Below are 19,623 nucleotides of genomic sequence, written 5' to 3'. Positions count from 1 at the left end.
ATTTTAGATTTTTTTCTAACATGTTTTATTTGCTGGTTAGTTTGGTGTCTTGACTCGTTTATAGATGTTGGCAGAATTTTCACTGCAGATCGTTCTTCAGGAAGGCATAGCAAGTGTGACTCTTCTCTGAACCTGTCCACATATAATTATGAACCATCCCAGACAGAAAGGCCAGGAACCTGTGGTACAGATAAATGGAATAACAGAGACTCTAGAAACATCTGAATCACTATGTATTGGCATAGCACTTTTTGTCTGGATGACAAAATGCCTATAGAGAATGGAGATGTAAGGAACTCAATGTCAAGAATGATGTGGCAACTGAGATTGTTGATCATAGCAATATGTACTTTACTCTGATAGGTTCTCTTTCTCCTTTTCTTTAAAAAAATTAGAGTTGGGTCTTCAAGCTTATGTAAGGAACTTCAGGCTATTAAGGGATTTTTTTTTGATTGGAAGAAATAATATTCCCCAGGAAAAATCACACCACTGGTTATCCAATACAAAATGGACAAACTGTATTCTATAAGCAATGCTTAGTCTTTTTTTTTAAAGCAGAGTGGTTTCCGTTTGTTTGCTTGCTTGTTTTCTGGTTTTAGACCAGATTTCACTATGTAGGCCAAGACGGTACAAAATTCATAATCCTGTCTCATTTTCCAAGGTTCTGGCATGGCAGGCATGGAATGTCACGCCTAGTTTTCAGGGTCTGTTGTTCTGAGATGTAGATCATTAATACAAGAGTATATCTGTAGTGTAAAGTGGCCACGTTTTGAGAGCAAAGAATGTTTCCTCTTACCAAAACCTTATTTAATTTTCTTACGAGCTCCTTATGCAATTGTTTAATGAGAAATAGTGAGCAGTATACCAATTACCTTTGCAGACATGATTGAGTGTGTTTTGGTTTTTATTGTACTAAGTTAATTTAAAGAGGAAGGAGAAATATTATGTAATTTAACATAGTGATTAACTAGCAAGTATTACTTTTTCATTAGTTATTTGAGAGTATGGAAAACATAAACATCCGTAAAATATGATGCAGAAACACTCTTACCCAAGAAAAATGAGGGGTTTACCCACATCCATTATTCTACAAAGGTTCTTGCATCTGCTTCCTGAGACTCTTTGCAGGAATAGGCTTTACATATTATTTTAAATCTCCCATTAATTGTCAAGGCATATTAGATGAAGGGAACACTCAAAGTGTATGATCTATCTACTGAGTTCTGATTAGCACATATTCCCAAAGAGCAGATTCTTTCTGGCTTACCTATACCATGAACAGAGGCCTATCAAAAAAAAAACTAATTTTCTCTGTATCTGGGACCTAACATTTAAATGGAAAAATATTTGGTGGTGATTTCAATAGGTAAAACTAGAAGTTTATAAAAGCTCCCTTGTATGATATATGATAATGTTGGGCAGGAACAATACAAAAGTTTGGGAATAACAACTTGAGTTTTGTGTATAAAGTCCTGTGGTAACTGTGTTTTATGCATGAGGAGAATTCTTCTGCGACTTCAGATCAGCTTGAACAAATCAATACATTTGCTCTTCATGGAAGTAGTCACAAGTCCACCAAACTACAAAGGGAATGACTTAGAAACACCTCTCCGTGGAAGCGGTGTCAAACCAATGTGAATAACGTTGTCAATGACTAAATTTGGAAATAGCTGTATATTATCAGTAAAGTTAGTAAATGGAATAGATGCTACAATGACTTTTTTTTATTAACTTGAGTATTTCTTATATACATTTCGAGTGTTATTCCCTTTCCCGGTATCCGGGCAAACATACCCCCCCTCCCCTTCCTTATGGGTGTTCCCCTCCCAACCCTCCCCCCATTGCCGCCCTCCCCCCACCAGTCTAGTTCACTGGGGGTTCAGTCTTAGCAGGACCCAGGGCTTCCCCTTCCACTGGTGCTCTTACTAGGATATTCATTGCTACCTATGAAGTCAGAGTCCAGGGTCAGTCCATGTATAGTCTTTGGGTAGGGGCTTAGTCCCTGGAAGCTCTGGTTGCTTGGCATTGTTGTACATATGGAGTCTCGAGCCCCTTCAAGCTCTTCCAGTTCTTTCTCTGATTCCTTCAACGGGGGTCCTATTCTCAGTTCAGTGGTTTGCTGCTGGCATTCGCCTCTGTATTTGCTGTATTCTGGCTGTGTCTCTCAGGAGCGATCTACATCCGGCTCCTGTCGGTCTGCACTTCTTTGCTTCATCCATCTTGTCTAATTGGGTGGCTGTATATGTATGGGCCACATGTGGGGCAGGCTCTGAATGGGTGTTCCTTCAGTCTCTGTTTTAATCTTTGCCTCTCTCTTCCCTGCCAAGGGTATTCTTGTTCCCCTTTTAAAGAAGGAGTGAAGCATTCACATTTTGATCATCCGTCTTGAGTTTCATTTATTTGTTCTAGGCATCTAGGGTAATTCAAGCATTTGGGCTAATAGCCACTTATCAATGAGTGCATACCATGTATGTCTTTCTGTGATTGGGTTAGCTCACTCAGGATGATGTTTTCCAGTTCCAACCATTTGCCTACGAATTTCATAAAGTCGTTGTTTTTGATAGCTGAGTAATATTCCATTGTGTAGATGTACCACATTTTCTGTATCCATTCCTCTGTTGAAGGGCATCTGGGTTCTTTCCAGCTTCTGGCTATTATAAATAAGGCTGCAATGAACATAGTGGAGCACGTGTCTTTTTTATATGTTGGGGCATCTTTTGGGTATATGCCCAAGAGAGGTATAGCTGGATCCTCAGGCAGTTCAATGTCCAATTTTCTGAGGATCCTCCAGACTGATTTCCAGAATGGTTGTACCAGTTTGCAATCCCACCAACAATGGAGGAGTGTTCCTCTTCCTCCACATCCTCGCCAGCATCTGTTGTCCCCTGAGTTTTTGATCTTAGCCATTCTCACTGGTGTGAGGTGAAATCTCAGGGTTGTTTTGATTTGCATTTCCCTTATGACTAAAGATGTTGAACATTTCTTTAGGTATTTCTCAGCCATTCGGCATTCCTCAGCTGTGAATTCTTTGTTTAGCTCTGAACCCCATTTTTTAATAGGGTTATTTGTTTCCCTGCGGTCTAACTTCTTGAGTTCTTTGTATATTTTGGATATAAGGCCTCTATCTGTACAATGACTTATAATACATGATGTGATCCGTGATTGTATGTGGGGATTTTTTAAGTTCTTTGAAAAAGAATTTAGAGGATGAAGATGCCTGCAGACAGACTCAGACCACTTTATACCTAAAGTCTGGTAATACATACTTTTCTGTCTTTACAAGTCTGATAATCTGAATCCAATAAGATCTTTCCAGTGGACACTTGAGACAAAGGCTAGATATATTTGTGTTATGGTCTCATTCAAAAACTGTAAGGATATGCAAATTTTGAATAATAATGATTGTTTCTGGTGTGAGAAGGCTCTGAAAAGCATGGGGATGGATCTTGTTGCTTTAAGTGTATTCTCTGGCTGTGAAAACTGTGCAATTCTACTCTTCTCTACTCTTCTACTGCTTAAAACAGAGTGTTAGTATTACTGGCATGTAGCCCAATGTCTGGCTATTTTCTGCCTCATGACGGGAAGTTTTGTACTGTTATTGAATCCTGAAGACATGACCTTACTATTAACTCCATTTTCCCAGTATTTTTCAATAACTGCAACTTATACCTCTAATAACAAGAACGCTCTCCAATTCCACGTTGATGTGCTCATAATTTGAAATAAGAACCAGTGTGACTTTGATAAGAATCATAGCTTATCTGATGGCTAGAACTCTAGTCAGGGTGGGAAATAAAATCTTCCTTATGAGTCTTCGTTTTTACATTCTTTGCAGTGAAAGCATCGCGAAAGAGCAGCAAACAGAATGCACAAAGGTCAAAGCTAGCTGCATCCTTGAGACAGTGTGGTAGAAGAGGTCCATTAGCACTTGCATTATTGCAGCATGAATCAAACAGATCATGAAGTAGCATTAGATTAAAGTAAAGGCATTTCAGGGTAGCTGTATCACCAAAATAGCATAGCCTAATAGAATACAGTCATTACCACAGCAAGAACATTACCAAGCATCTGACTGCATGGAAACTCAAATTCAGACCGAGAAAGTTGCTGCTTATCTTATGTGGTGAGAAGACATGAGGTTACTCTATTGTTGGGCTGTCAGTGGTCAGATAGACTTCCTGCATCCAGATAACACAGTATGAAAAGTTAACTTTTGAAGTTGAGTGTCTGTACCAAGCAGTTGATTGTGGTCTTCAAATAGCAAAATATCACAAGTAAGAAATCAGCTCAGAGTATACCAGGGATGTGCACAATCAGGAATAAAAAACCAGTGATGAAAATAACACGTATTTTAAAGGTAAGAAAGCAAATTCAGGGTCCAGATAGATAAGTTGCTTTCATATCTGGGGAACACACTTAAACTTTGTGAGGGAATAATTGGGGGCATTTAAATGTCTTTATTTTTATCTGTAGTTTTTCCTTTGTTACTAGGAGATATTATGCATGTCAAAATGTAAAGTTTATATTTTTTAATTGCAAGCAAATATAAAGTTGGAAAACCTATTTTAAAATCCAAAATACATTTTTTATTTCAGAAAAACAGCCAAAGCAACTATAAATCTTTACGTGACCCCAAATATTGCAAATATCTTAAATCTGATAGCATATTTAGCAAAACAATACAAGATTGAACCATCCCTACTCTATATTCCAGGAAGAGTGAACCTTATGCTTTTCTTACCTTTGATTTTGAATTGAAAGTCATGGCTATGAAAAGAGAGAAATGGGTTACATACAAGTCCTCAAAAGAAACTGTGAATGTAGCTGCTGCTACAATGTGCTGAATATAAGCATATACATGACTTGACTGCTGTGCATTAGGAGACTTAAAAAAGGTTTACTATGCCATTTGATATTAGGTAGCATTGTAGTAGTTCAAGAGTTCTACCTAGCCAACATCCTTACCTAGGTTAGTTGCCCATAAGATATATATAAAACAAAGTTCAAATTCTGCACCCAAATCTATTTTTACTAGCCTTTATCTCTAATGCACTCAAATGCCATTCAGCAATACTGGATACACACTTGACATGTTAATACATTGGAGTGCTCCTGTGCAATGAAAATGGCTTTTGATATGTGGATGATATACCACACAATATCAAAGTACTATGTTAAGTGGAGGCAAAAGATAAAGTTTTCCTCTATACAATTTTGTGAATATTAGCTTATAAGAAGGAAGCCCAGTTTATAATGGTACTTCATCAAGGAAGCCAGAGTCCAGAAAAATGTCTGGAAAGCTTTGTGTCTTATGTAACATTTTAGATGATCTTGGGAAAGGAAAGCTCATTGTCAAGTATGGAAAAGAGGTTTCTCCTCCAGGAGATGTCATCTTGGTGGTTGCCAGAGTTTCTGTCCAAACTTTACCCTAGACGTTCTCTGAGTTGGAAGGGTGGGAGATTTGACTTTTTTCTACCAAGATTTTCATCTGCTACAGCTGCCATATTTCCAATGTGCTCCTTTTAAATTATAAACATGTCATATGCCTAAAAACATTTGTCTTAAAGAGTTTTATATTATTCAGCATATACATGAACACCTGTATCTATATGCACACTGCAAATAACATTTCAGTGACAATGGGTGAAGTACGAAGACTGGAATCTCAAATAAATACTATGTAGACCCCAGGGATCCACAGGAAAGCTAGGCAATACATTTAGCATAACTATAAGACACAATGTTAAAATAAGACTATTATCTATGGATTGGTTGTTGCTTGAAATAAAAAAACAGTATTACAATTAACAAAACAAATATGGAACTAGAAAGTTATACTTAGTAAAACATGGCCACTTAAACTTCAGCACTTAAAATCACAAATATTCGTATGATGATTTTGAAAAGAGAACATAAATGAAAAAAATAGGCATGGTCATGGACAAAGGGACAAATAGTGTTAAGGTATCAAGTTTACTTCTCAAATGGTTTCATAGATAAGTTTAACATGAACCAATGTCCAGATGGTTGTAGTGCACGGCTATAGTCTCAGTACACAGGAGGAAGAGGCAGGCTGATCTTTCAGTATGATGCACAGCAATCTGAATCAACTCCAAAACTATTAAGAACAATAGAGGAGAGTATATAACATTTCATTATATCTGTAACTTGGTGCATATGAAATTGGAAGTTAAGAACTATCTAAGTGTTATTAACTTCTGTGTGGATTGTGATGAATACTTAGAATGGATATATTACACTGCATATGAACTAAGCATAAAAATAACATTTTTCTTTTATTAGATTAAGTGTGTTTGGTTTTACCTTAAAGTCCTTGATCAACCTGGACATGAGCTTTGGGCAAGGTGATGAATATGGATCTATTTTCATTCTTCTACATACAGACCACCAGTTGGACCAGCACCATTTGTTGAGGATTCTTTCTTTTTTCCACTGTATGTTTCTGACTTCTCTGTTAAAGATCAAGTGTACATATGTGTGTAGTTATACTTCTGTGTCTTCGATTCTACTCCATTGAACAACATAGCTATCTCTGTATCAGTACCATGAAGTTTTTAATCACTATTGCATTACAGTAAAGCTTGAGGTCAGGGATGATGATTCCCTCAAAAGATGTTTTATTTTTTATCATTGTTTGGGCTGGCTGGGGATTTTGTTTTTCCATATGAAGTTGTGAATTTTCTTTCCATATCTATGAAGAGTTATGTGGCAATTTTAGTGGGGATTGTATTGAATCTCTAGATTCAAATAGGATATTCTTTGCCTTAGCAATCTATTGTTTAACCTGAATGCTTCAAGAAGGAAAGTGAAAAGGGATTGAAAAAGTATTTAAATTGTGATGGACTGTGACAGGGAGGTACCACAACACACCTGAAAGAAGAGTGATGCATGATTTTGCCAGCAACATTCTCAGCCATACATGACACTGGCAGTGAATTCCCAGGGTGACGTTTCTGACCACCTGAATGAAACCTGTGTGGTCTGAAACAAATGCGTACTGATTATATAATTTATGGAATTCGTGGTATTAAGGCCTTCAGAAGAAATTTGTTAACCAGGAAACAAAGTACTTTCACGACTGGTTTCTGGAAAACAGAACGTGAGCATGGGTTCTTCACATAATGGAGATATTTACAAGGAACATTTAAGGTACCTTCCCTGTATAGTTACCTACTTGTAGGTGAGTGAGTTTGGCTCGATAGATATTAAATAAAAGTTGAGGCTGGATTTCATTCTTATTCCAACCTCCATGTATATCCATCCATTTACTGTAACAAATCTATTTCCTTATACGAAATGCAAGGACACATTTAGCATAGCTTTTTATATGTGGCATTTTGTGCATATTGTCTTTTATAGCATTGATTGTGTGGGGCAGTTATTTTATTGGAGGTACAAATCTCTTGATTTAAGGAAGCTATCATCCATATTTTAATGTCTTAGGAATGAGGGAAGAGTCTGAAATTTGGCATAGAGTTATGAACTTGGAGGTGAGTAATGGTTTCATAAAGAACAAATTAAGAAAACAGATGTATCTTAGGAAGCCTTGCCCAGATCTAAGAAATGAGAGCTGTGCTCTCCTCAGCTGCATTTCTGGGCCTATGTGCTGTCACTGCAGACACTCTGCAGAACAGTCTTACTCAATGCTAGACTCTGGGGTATTAAAGTTGGACATAAGTATTGGCATGTTTTACGGTACATATATTAATGGCCAAACATTTCTACTGAGAAAACACCTGCAGCATGATTTCTGGGAGTGTTCTGAGGCAGGGGATTAGCATAGCTTTGCTGTGTGCCCCATCTGCTGCTATTGTCCCCCTAGGCATTTGAACAGAGTGACAACTATAGTATATGCTAGAATCTCAAATTATTATTCTTTGTAAGCTTATAGAGTAATTGTATTGATATTTGTGAGAAGTTATGGTATCATGTACCATGATATACAAAAGGAAATGGGTCCTATATGCTTCCAGAAAGCCATATCTATCTTTAAAACATGGACATAGGGACAGATTGTTTATACTTTGATCTGCATAATGATTCTGCCAAAGTTCCCATTACCCTGTAACCCAACCTGTCCTATGTATTGAACTTACTCTCCATATTAATATTCCCTATCATTCTTTTACCAAATGTTGTACATTACCGACTCATCATCTTCTTTTTTCCTACCTACTGGACTTCCATATCTGTTGGCCAGTGAGGACATTGGGAAAAGGTACACTTATGTGAAAGCACCCTTGGCACTGCAATAAAACTGTAAAGATAAAATTGTGCATTATGAAGGTGGATGTATATTGTAAATTGGAACATTATAGTCTAAGAAAATAAGATACTAATGAAAGAAAACTGTAGTAAATACAATAAAGATGATTTCCCTAATTTTAATCCTGACTAGCTGCTGTGATTTCCTGGGTAGAGAGGTCAGCATGAGGAGAGACCGACGCTTTATGAAGGCTAAATGGAAACAACAGCAATCTCTAAGGGAAAAAGAAGAAAAAAGATGAACAAAAAGACAACTGAGCCCTGTTTCCTGTCTTGGCTGTGCTCAATCCATGTTTCCAACTCCCCAAAGAGGGTCCTGTCTAAAGCTGCAGGATATGTTATTTCATTGTTTATTAAAACACAGAACATATTTTGTGATTTGGACATGGATGGGCAGTCATATGCATCTGAGCTCTCCTCCCTAGGCACCTAGGAGGAGGAGGGATGTAGGGGGAGATGGAGGGGACTGAACATTCAGAACTCCTAGTCCTGAGCCATTATCTTTGGCTTTCCTTCTCCAAATATTTAATTCCCCCTTATCCTCTTTCAGATAGATTAATGAGAAGGGATAATTTATATTTTTATCTGTCTTTATGTCTCCCTTTAGCACTTTTCTCCAAAATCCACGAAAATACATAATTTTTGAAAATAAAAAATAAATATATGAAAAAGGTCTCTATGTATTGATAGAAAACTTTTTATTCTGCATTTTCTAAACAAATGAATTTACTTTGGAGGTTTCTAGTCCTGTGTGGACACAGATGAATGTGCTTCTGGTGGACTGATGTAAAGTTGTGCTTCATGCTATCATCAAAGGTCTTGGTTCCTGAAAAACAGAAAAAAAATATACAAATATATGTATAACTATACCCATATATCAATCTCCTATTAACTTTATGTTTCTGTTAATATGCATAAGAGTTAGGGGCTTGTGCATCACCTAAACTCATTAGTTAAACTGAGGATCCTCATACCTCCGCCACTTTAGTAGCTGAAATTTCTTATGTACAACCACTTTTCTACCCCACGTATTATTAATATCAAACATAATGAGCTTAAATTCAAAATTCTTTAAATGTATTTTTAAATGGTGGGGAAGAACAGAATCTTTACTAGGAATCTAAAATACAATACAAAGGCAACTTTTGAAATTATCTAAGTGACATAAAAATTATATTCTGTGATGGGGTTGACTCTACTCTATACTTTGAGGGTTTTTCATAGTTTCAGGATATTGGCATCAACTAAGTTCCAACTCTGTGCCATGAAGGACATCTGAAAATATAATTGGAAAACATGCATCTGTATGTGATCATAATGCCATATATACACACACATATATATATACACACACACACATATATATACATATATATGTATGCTGTGTGTGTGTGTGTGTGTGTGTGTGTGTGTGTGTGTCTGTGTGTGTGCTTCAGAGGTAAGAGTTGCACAGGAGACATTCAGTTCTGTAGATCTAGCCTGTCCAACACTAAATAGTTTTGAAAAAATGAATAAAGTGTAGGTTGGGCTTCCCATTGGAAACCTGAACAGAGCCTGACTTTCCACCATCTGGAGAAGAGGCTGTGAGCAGTTTGTTCAGCCAACTTAACTGTTTATTTATGTATCTTATAATGATGTTTTGTTTAAGTGAACACCATGATGTTCAAGGGATAGATTTCTCAGAATGTAGCCCTGTGGTTAATTGACAGAAACAGTATACATGTATCCATTAGAAGAACATGGAACAATCAAGAATGTTTATACTATGCAGTCCTCAATGTCTAAGCATATGAAGAAACAGGAAAAGTGTGATAGTATGCCCTAAAGCAAAGACAAGGAACAGAAACACAGCAAACATCACTGAGGATCTGGTATTTGCGACAACTTGAGAGGATTATTTGGCCATTAATAACCAAAAGCTTAAGGCAGCTTTCAGAACAAAACAGACTCAACTTGAAAAGTTTTAAGAATATAGATGTCAATTTTGCTGTTGCCAACTCCAATTTTATTTCAGAGACTAGAAGATGATTATTTCTAGAATCTCTGAAAGGCTTAATATGATTAATAGGCTTAATATATAGAACACATGAAATTAGTGGGCAGCGATTAGAATGTTTTAGGCTGTGTCACTCTGAAGGAAAAGTCTGTCCAGTCCTAGTAACAGAAGGAGAGGTTTAAAGTCAACAGTGTAGACTGAGATTAGATTCACGGGAACACCAATGAAACATTGTGGGTTCTAATTACATGGATCGCTTCTTGATTTGGGGCTAGGATACTAAATGGCAATGGTGTGTATTTGTCTATGAGCACAACACTTCTCTCTCTCTCTCTCTCTCTCTCTCTCTCTCTCTCTCTCTCTCTCTCTCTCTCCCTACCTCCAGTACCCCCAGTGTGTGTGTGTGTGTGTGTGTGTGTGTACACTAAAATGATTAATTTGTTCTCACTTAGAGTTACTCTTTTGTTTACTCATTTGTTCCTCATCATTCTGTGAAAAACAGTATAGTTTAAGCTCATGTTAATCATGCACACGAATCCGCACATGCTCCAAGCACTCAGAATTATTTGTTCCTGCCATATTGTTCAGCATACTCAAATCATCCCACAATCCTGCTGTAGAATTCTTTTAATGTAGAGAAAATTCCCAATATAACCAAAGAAAATAATTCAACTGCTTTTTGGTGAAAAAACTAACCAAGTAAATAAGAAGAGGTTATGAGACTACAGAAGAAAAACATGTCCCATACCCTTTTAATCACAGTAACTAGTCAGCTGCTTTTTGTAAGAGGATTTTAAGGCAGATGACAGGATTCTGGAACATGGAATTTGAATAGAAATTTAACAGAAAATTTGATATTTGCACCTGGCTATTCTTCTGTGGTCCCAGTTGGCCAGGACTAGGACTTGGGGTTAGGGGATGGGGGCAACTGTGGGAGGGTGTCTAGCTAAAGCCAATATAACCTAGGATGCTCCGTTACATCTGTCTAAAGAAACCTGGTATTCAATGCCAATTTTCTGCAGATTCTCAGCTCCTTCAGGAGTGCTCATTTCAAACTTCCAGAAAGAAAACTTGCCAAGGAGAGTAGAGGAGGGGACTAGTTCCTTGGACTTCCATGCCTCCAACAGCACCTTACCCTCAATCTGGGGAGTTAGTGACTCTGGTAGAGCCTGCTAGCTGCCTGGATATGATGCAGACCCATATTCTGTATCTTTGATCAACCTGGTAGGGTGGGCACAGATGTCTTCTGTTTTGAGTAGACTGCTTCATGCCTATTCCTGTGTTCACAGACAGTAGCAAATTAATTTCTTGATTTTTCACATATAAGATATGTGTGATCCTGCTAATGAGCTTCAGTATGCCTACAGAAGCCTGCTCTGAAGTAAGTTAGTGAGCTTTTCAAATAGACCCAGAGGACTCCTGATGTAGGTATAAAGGTACACTTCAGTAGCTGAAAGTTAGCAATAAGAATCCGACAAAAAGCTGAAGATTGTTCATAAGGAATTCTGATATCATTTCACATAAAATAAGATACAAAAAAATAAGCAAGCAAAATTTTCCTGGAAGAACACACACACACACACACACACACACACACACAACCACAGACACAGGCACACACACAGATGCACACACAACACAGACACACACAAGTTTATACACACATGAACATACATAACTACAGACACAAACATACAAAGGCATACACATGGTATTGCACACAGAAACACACAAAGAAAGACCGATGCACAGAAACATACACATGTACATGGGCACACTCATACTGATATTCATAAAAACACATATGCAGACAAACACATATGCACATAGATGCACACATAACAAAACACACATTCATAGACACAAATGGGCATACTCCTATAGATACACACAATTACATACACACACACACACACACACATACAACCACAGAAATAGACATATAGGTCTCTTTCTTTCTCTCTCTTTCTCCTTCTCCCTTTCTTTGTCCCTCTCTCTGAAAGACCATAAAGAAACATTCTTGACTTGAATTTTTTACTCTCCCTTGATCCTAAGGGAACATATGCTAACCTGGACTTATTTCAGGGGCTGTAAAGACATCCCACCATTCTAGGATCTATTCTTTCCTTGGCCTGAAGCCCAGAGAGGGTTTCATGGATGGATTGGTCCAGCTGGAAACCTACAACAGGCATTTGTGTGTGTGTGTGTGTGTGTGTGTGTGTGTGTGTGTGTGTGTGTGTGTGTGGCATGCATGCGTGTTTACACAGGACAGAGGCTTTTGATGATCATGGCAACTGTACGTGATCCTCAAAGTCATATTTATTTATTAGCCATTGAGGTGTTATTTGGTAATATTAAACAGAAAAGCTATTTTCTATTAAGCAGAATATTAAAGACCTTTATCTTCATTGTTATGTATGAGTGCACATAGAGATGAGCATACATTCTGAAAATTCTGTAACAGTTTATTTGTTTCAAAATATGCAACACACAAATGTTCTTAAACATTTGTGATTGCCTCCAACTCCCTGCAGATAAAGGTAACAAAGCATTACCCATTCAGGCTGCACTTAATCTCCCTGCGGGGTTTTCTAATGTAATTTTAAGACATAAAATGTATTCATGATCACACCAATAATTACATGCTTGGAAAATAAAATGATTTTCTTATTCCCTATTAACATTAATTGTTTCCAGAACTTCAGCCTCTGGCAAGAGCCTATCAGTGCCGTAGGGCAGCAATGCCCACGGGACTACGCTGTTGTAAAATAGGAGCATGGAAATACAAATCATAAATACACACATTTAAATCTCATGTTGCCATGATTTGATTTTTCATATAATTTTGCCTAGTTCCCCATTACCTCAGCAGCCTGTGCTTCCAGTGATTTATAGATGTTCCTTCTTAAAAAAAAAAAGACTTACAAAGTTTGCAAAGCCTATATCTTATTTTTTTCACTCCTTTTAAATTACCTTTCCTAATTCCAGATCACCAGGTTTATTTATTTTTAATGATATAAGATAACATTTTAGCTACAGTTTCTCCCAGTGGAAGTTAACCAAGTGTTGTGAAATGATTTTCAATGACTCAACCATATGCAGTTGGGAATTATTTGAATTTGTTTGGATAAATCTCCATGTATACATAGATTAAATACAGATCTTGTTCCCCCTACTCCTCATTTTTTTCCTTCATTCTCATGAACATCGAGATTACAGGTTTTTGCCACTAATTCCACAGTGGCTTTTAAAAAATTGATCATTTATGGGATGAAAGCCCTCTAAATAAGGGTATTTGTATGTCTCCCCAGTTGGCTCCACTAACCCACTTGTGGCAGTTCTTCTGACCCCTGTGTAAAACAGAAAAATTCAGGATAATTAAAATTTGATGGGATTCTATTCTAATTGATTCCTCTTTTCATCTGAAACGTTTTCAGTGCCATGACGCCTGCCCCCTCCCATGCCAAATGTCAGTCACTTTTCCCTATCCACTGCAGCAACCTAGTTCAAGGCTGCCCTTTTATGTATCGTTTCTGTACATTTGTAACATAGTAGGTCACCGAGAAACCTCTACTTTCGCCTCTACTGTGCATTTAGACCATTTCCTAAGAATGTGTGGGATCTGGAGTATGGATGGTTGCAGATAATGGATCCTGCTTAGAGTTCGCGAGGCGCTTGCTCTAATACAGCTGTGTTTTCAGCCTCCCAAGAGTTCCTGCTTTCCCCTCCACCCAAATCCTCAAACATCTGCTTGTAAGCAAAGGAACAAATCCCCACTTCCTTGAGGAGGAACGAACCCCAGGCAAATCCAAGTTGGCTGTTTCAAAGAGAATTTTATTCCCATTTCCTTTATGGTGGTTGGGAGCCTTTACTAATCAGGTTACAGTGCCATCTAGCAACCAGAACAGGAAGTCTCTCGCCATAGTAAAGTGCCTGCCATAGCAGCAGCTGCTGATTAAAGCGGCTGCTGTACATCAGAAACACCCGTGACTGGGTGAGGATGGGGTTAGTGAAGCAGAGTTTATTTTTTTTAAACAAACAAAAAAAAACCCAAAAAAACAAAAATCATACCAACTACGAGTATGTAAATTATATACCATTGTGCGAAATAACCGAGAGTTTGTGCCCCCTAATTTAACCAGATGAAATCCTTATTTCAAATTGACTAGCATCTAAAAAGGGATTGATGACTCTGAATACACAATCAAATGTGTCTTTGGAAGCACACAGATTGATTTTACATTTTTTTTTTTTGTGATTTGAAAAATCTCACAGACCACTTTCTTCATCATGCTATGTATTATCAAGTCCGCGATACTTATGATCATAGGCACCATGTTTTGAAGTCATCCACATATTCATAGAAAAGTAGAACATTTCTAATATTTCTGCTATTGTAAACAATTCTGACAACCACACCTTTCTTTTTTGTTTTTTGTTTTTTTTTTTCGTTTCTTTTTTTTTTGTTTTGTTTTTTTGGAAAATATACTTGTGCAGAAGTAAATTAGGGTATTTCACATTTTGCAGTGTATTGAAAAACTCTTTACTTGTAGAGGCTTCTATGAGATCACAAAAACAGAGGCTTTATTGCAGATTTGCTCTGATTTCCAAAAGGAAACGAGGAGGCCTCTTAGTCTCATTGCTTTATCTGGACAACCAATCCCACGAAACCCTCCCTGGCTGTCGGCAAGGGGCAACAATTTGATGACTGTCTATTTGATTCAGACACATGGAGACCAAGATATTAAAGATGAGGCCACTGACTGTGAAATTAAGCACCTCCAGAAAAAGCAAGTTTCATGCCCAAATGTATCCACATTGTGTTCCAAAGAAGTGAGGGCCCAGGAGCTTTGTGATCGAGAGTGAAGAAAGGAAAAGCAAATGGAGAGATTCATTGTGATCACCCTGCTATCTGCCAATAAAGCACTTTAGAATACTGTTTCAGAGACTAATGATTTTTGCTGCCTTTTATTCTCCCTAAGATCATTCATAGTTCCTAACCTGTCATTTCATTGTAAGATCCTGCTATTTATTTATTTGCTTATCTATTTATCTAACAAAAATCCCTCAAAACTCTGATGATTACATAATCCTGTTTTAGAAGCTTGGGACATGTTTATGTGTAGTGTAAAGCTATCTGCTTTCATGTAGATTTTTATCAGGCTCTCACCATATTTGCAAATTATGCTTATTAATACAGTGAATAAAAGTAATGCATAAAGCAGACAGAAAAAAATCAAAGCACACAAATGCAAGGTTGAGTGTGCTAAATGCCAGACGCTTCAAAGGCAATCAAGGGGATCTGAATAAGACGTGTTAGACTTGAATTTTGATAAAAAAAAAAATTACAAGATCTGAGTCAATCAGTAGAAGTGGAAGATGGATCTTCCTAGGCACAAAACACTTTGGAACTCATGGATTCTGTGACTGACAATAGGGTCTATGTGGCTGGGAAGCAGCTAGAGTCAGAGGGTGAGACACAGCGTGATTTCTCTGGCTTCCACTCGGGGTAGCTTTTTGAAAGGAGATTTATGTCTCTGTGATTCATTCTGCTGTGAGGATGATATGGGTGTGGGAAGGCACGGGTATAGGCAGGAAATCGTGTTAAAGGGGTTATTTCAGATACTCGAAGTAGGTGTGATCAATTCAGGTCAGGTTTCACCTATGGGCCAGGTTCTTACTAGGTGCCTTTTACTTTGACGAAGCTGTGGGGTTATGTGAGTTCCCGACAGAGGTGTGGACAAAAATCTATAGTAGCTCTATGTAATGTTCCAGTAACAGCGTTGAGCCTCAGTAAGTATTAAAATAAGGTGAGAAACAAGTGCTTTGCTGTACTCCCAAATCCGTGCTGTTCAGAGAAGCCTTGTTTAGCAGGACTCTGGGGCAGGATACTGAAGGTGTGGCTTGGATTACTGCCAGTTTGAAACCAGAATGTTTAAACTTGAGTCTACTGGGAAAATGTGGTTCTTAGCCCGAGCAGAGGGAAAAATTATCAAGGGAAAAATTGTGCAGGCATTTGTATGTAAGGCTAGAGTTCAGTAACCAGGGAGGCAGTTCTCCTTGTCTGTCCTCTGACTCCAGACTTGGTTACAAAGGAAGTCTTTTCTCCTCCACCAGGCTCTCTATGCCTCTCCTGATTTCCCATACCTGTGAGTTATTAAAATTCCGTGGAAGCTCAAAGACTACTTCGTGTTGGTTCGTTCAAAGTTTAAATAGCAATAATACTGATAACCCATGATTTAAGAAGGAGAAAAGTCAGAGGTCAATTGCGAATGCCATCTCAAGGCTGTGAGGCCAAATGTGCCTTGAAGTCACTGAAGGGTCTGAAAACCTGATTTCAGAAAATTGAGCTAATCTGACCTTGGCTAATTGACCCAGAGTTAGCTTATTTCCTTGCTTTAAACTGTCATCCTGGGGTCAGGGGCAGGTACCTGGGTTCTTTTCAGTAACTGGGAACATTTCAATTACATTTCTGTAGGGAATCTGTCTCTCACAGCCACCATTTTACAAGTTCTCACCACCCGTTGTGGGCCTTATCCAGTGTCAATCACCTGAAAAACAGCGGCTCAGAGCAGCTCGCAGCCTTGGAGAAAGGGCCTGCTAGCACATGCGCACTCTTTTCACCGCAGTGCAGGGGTCTGGTCACTAGGGAGGGGGATTTTTTGGCACATGCGCAATGGAAACACACTGCAGCAGCTCCCTTCGCTCGAGGAGGGGGCTTCTTGGCGCCTGCGCACTCTTACTGCAGCATTGCAGAGTCTACTTTGCGACTGCGCCAGCTTGGCAGCTTCTAGAAAGATCTAGGGCTAGGCAGGGGCGGGGGGCAGAGAGGGAGTTGGGCTGTGGCTCTTTGCTCCAGCCCCTCCCTTTGCAGCTCTCAAGCCACAAGTGTTCCTTTGCTCAGGTTACTGCGCCAACAGGCGGCTGCTGCATGGAACAGAAGAGGCCCTTCTGTCCTCTGACAGCTTCTGACTGCAGTGTTTGTTAGGGTTTGGAAATGTTGAAAATGTGCTGTGTGGATCACCAAAGTAGAATTCGAGTCAAATAACACATCCTAATTTTGGAAAGAGCAGCTGCCTAGGAAATTTGGGTGCGTTGACAAGCTGAAGGTGAGCTGCCTCAGAGAAAAGATTACCTCAACATTTAAGCCCGATGCCCTTCAGCCTGCCCCCAGCCCAGGATTCTATTCCCTGGGGCCTCAGCTCATTGCTGGGCATTTGCATTAGAGCAACATTGTTAAAAATTCAGATTCTCACCTCACTCCAGTCAGAAAAAGTGGGGCGTGGGGGTTGATCTATATCCCCAGATAGACACTAAGGAAGGGTGCACAGGAGAGAATGTCCAGTAAACAAAGGCCTAACTTCCTCCTTAGGAACACTGCTTCCCAAAATCTGACCCTCAAGTCTTTCTCTCCTGTGGCTAACCAGAATAGGAGATGGGTCATTTGAGCAAAGCAATGTGATGGCCTTGAGCCTAGCATAGGACTTGTTATTTCCAAAGCCTATTTGTTGACAGGTGCAGCATAAAACGATCTCTATGCTTCTTTCTACCCATGTGACATGCCAAAAAACTAAGGCAAACTTTTAAGAACAGGGGGTTCATTCTTGGAAAGCCTTTCACAGTTCACTCCTTGAGCAGCTGATCACCCCCCACCCCAGTCATTTGGCATAGAGATGGTTTAAAGAGATGATACCACACATTTTTCCTCAGTCTATCTACTGGATTTATGTCCATATATCTCTGTTTTCACAGAAGTTTTGGTGTTGAAAGGACTGTGGCTAAATATGGGATGGAAGATATGTGATAATGTGACACTGGGTGAGTTAAGATACTCACAGCTTAAAGCCAATGTCATATTCACTTGAAGAGAAAGTTAGTTGTTTTTTCCCATACTCAAGAAGGATTGAGTGTCACAAAGGCAAAAAAAAAAAAAAAAAAAAAAGGGGGGGGGGCAAAGTTCAGATTCTGCCTGTAGAATACCTGTAATAAACTGGCAAAAATCATGCTTTAAATTAACTGTATTTTGTATGTATATGCTATTTATGGTCTGGGCTAGAGGTGAAAAATCATGAACGGGGAAGTTTTCACATGTCAATTGTTTTAAATCCATAGTATACAAGGTAGTTTTCCTCATTCTAAACCACAGTGCAATCAATGAGGTTTCATTACACATTTCTGCATTTTCTTTAGCTTGTAAAGAAAAATAGTTCTCGCCTACATTCAGTTTCCTCTCATTCTTCAAAAACCTTGTTTATGGATTGAGCAATTTATTCCTAAGCTCATCTGTACATTTTGTTGGATTTTATGATAGTTAACAGCAAAAAAAGACTACTGACTCAACATTTTACTTGTAAGTCTTCTTGCTGTGGTCCACACATCACAGGCAGGCACTTCAATTCCTTATCAGTGATATTTACCAGATTTTTGTTTTCTAACCTATAGTCAACTGAAGTTTGTTTATTTCGCTCAGTTTTCCTAACACTTATTTTGCTAGGTTTTCTTCAGTTTATGCCATTCCATCCTGCCCAAAGTCTGTGACACAGTTGCTTCTTTTTTACTAAATTGTTTCATTTCGGGGAGTATGATCATGCGTGTGTGTGTGTGTGTGTGTGTGTGTGTGTGTGTGTGTGTGTGTGTGTGAGAGAGAGAGAGAGAGAGAGAGAGGGGGGGGGGAGAGGGAGGAAGAGGGAGAGGGGACAGGGAGAGTGGGAGAGAGGGAGAGAGACTGAAAGAGAGACACAGAGAATGAAATATCGATGAGACTCACTTTGCCCCAACTTCTTACTTCAAACAGCACTCAGCATAGATATGTGCTGGGATTTCTAAATTAAGTCGAGTCTGATGAGAGTCTGGAGAACCTTCTGGGCTTAAATATCTGAGTGCCACATTGGAGAAAAGAGATCATCCTTAACAGCACGATTCTGAAGATTCCCAAAGGTTGTTGCAGTAGTCTGAGCCAAGAAAACAGCTGCGTCTGAGGGAAGAATCACTTAGTATTTGGAGTATCTACTTCTAGTCTGTCCTACTTGTGCACTGGATGGTAACTATAAACACACACAGTATCAAAACTCAATAATTACTAAAACACAGAGCATTTGTTCTTCTGTTCTTTTGACAAGGCACAATTTAACTTTTTTTTTTGAGTTTGTCGTTTCCTGATGAAAATTAAAAAAAAAATATTTTTCTGGATCATGCCCATTATGGTTTTTGCCCATATTCCTTGAGCATTTTTGCTTACTTTCTACAAACGTTTCATTACATAAAATTACTCTATGCTCCCTGAATTGGATGGAATGTTCTTTTATAGAAATACTTTATGGATTCTATACAACAAAGCTTTG

General features: G+C 38.6%; 1 long non-coding RNA gene across 1 annotated transcript; it reads right to left on the bottom strand.

The window, feature by feature from the left end:
- Nucleotides 1–8,967: 8,967 nt before the first annotated feature.
- LOC120097775 (uncharacterized) lies at nt 8,968–16,933 on the bottom strand. The gene is made up of 2 exons (XR_015655160.1): nt 16,834–16,933; nt 8,968–9,112 (listed from the first exon to the last, which is right to left on the bottom strand). It is a non-coding gene; the product is annotated as an uncharacterized LOC120097775 (long non-coding RNA).
- Nucleotides 16,934–19,623: the final 2,690 nt, after the last annotated feature.

This window comes from Rattus norvegicus, chromosome 1 (assembly GCF_021556685.1).
Source record: "Rattus norvegicus strain SHRSP/BbbUtx chromosome 1, alternate assembly SHRSP_T2T, whole genome shotgun sequence".
NCBI classification, from domain to species: Eukaryota; Metazoa; Chordata; class Mammalia; order Rodentia; family Muridae; genus Rattus; species Rattus norvegicus.
Note: the sequence above shows the minus strand (reverse complement) of the source record. Positions and strands in the feature narration are given on the sequence as shown.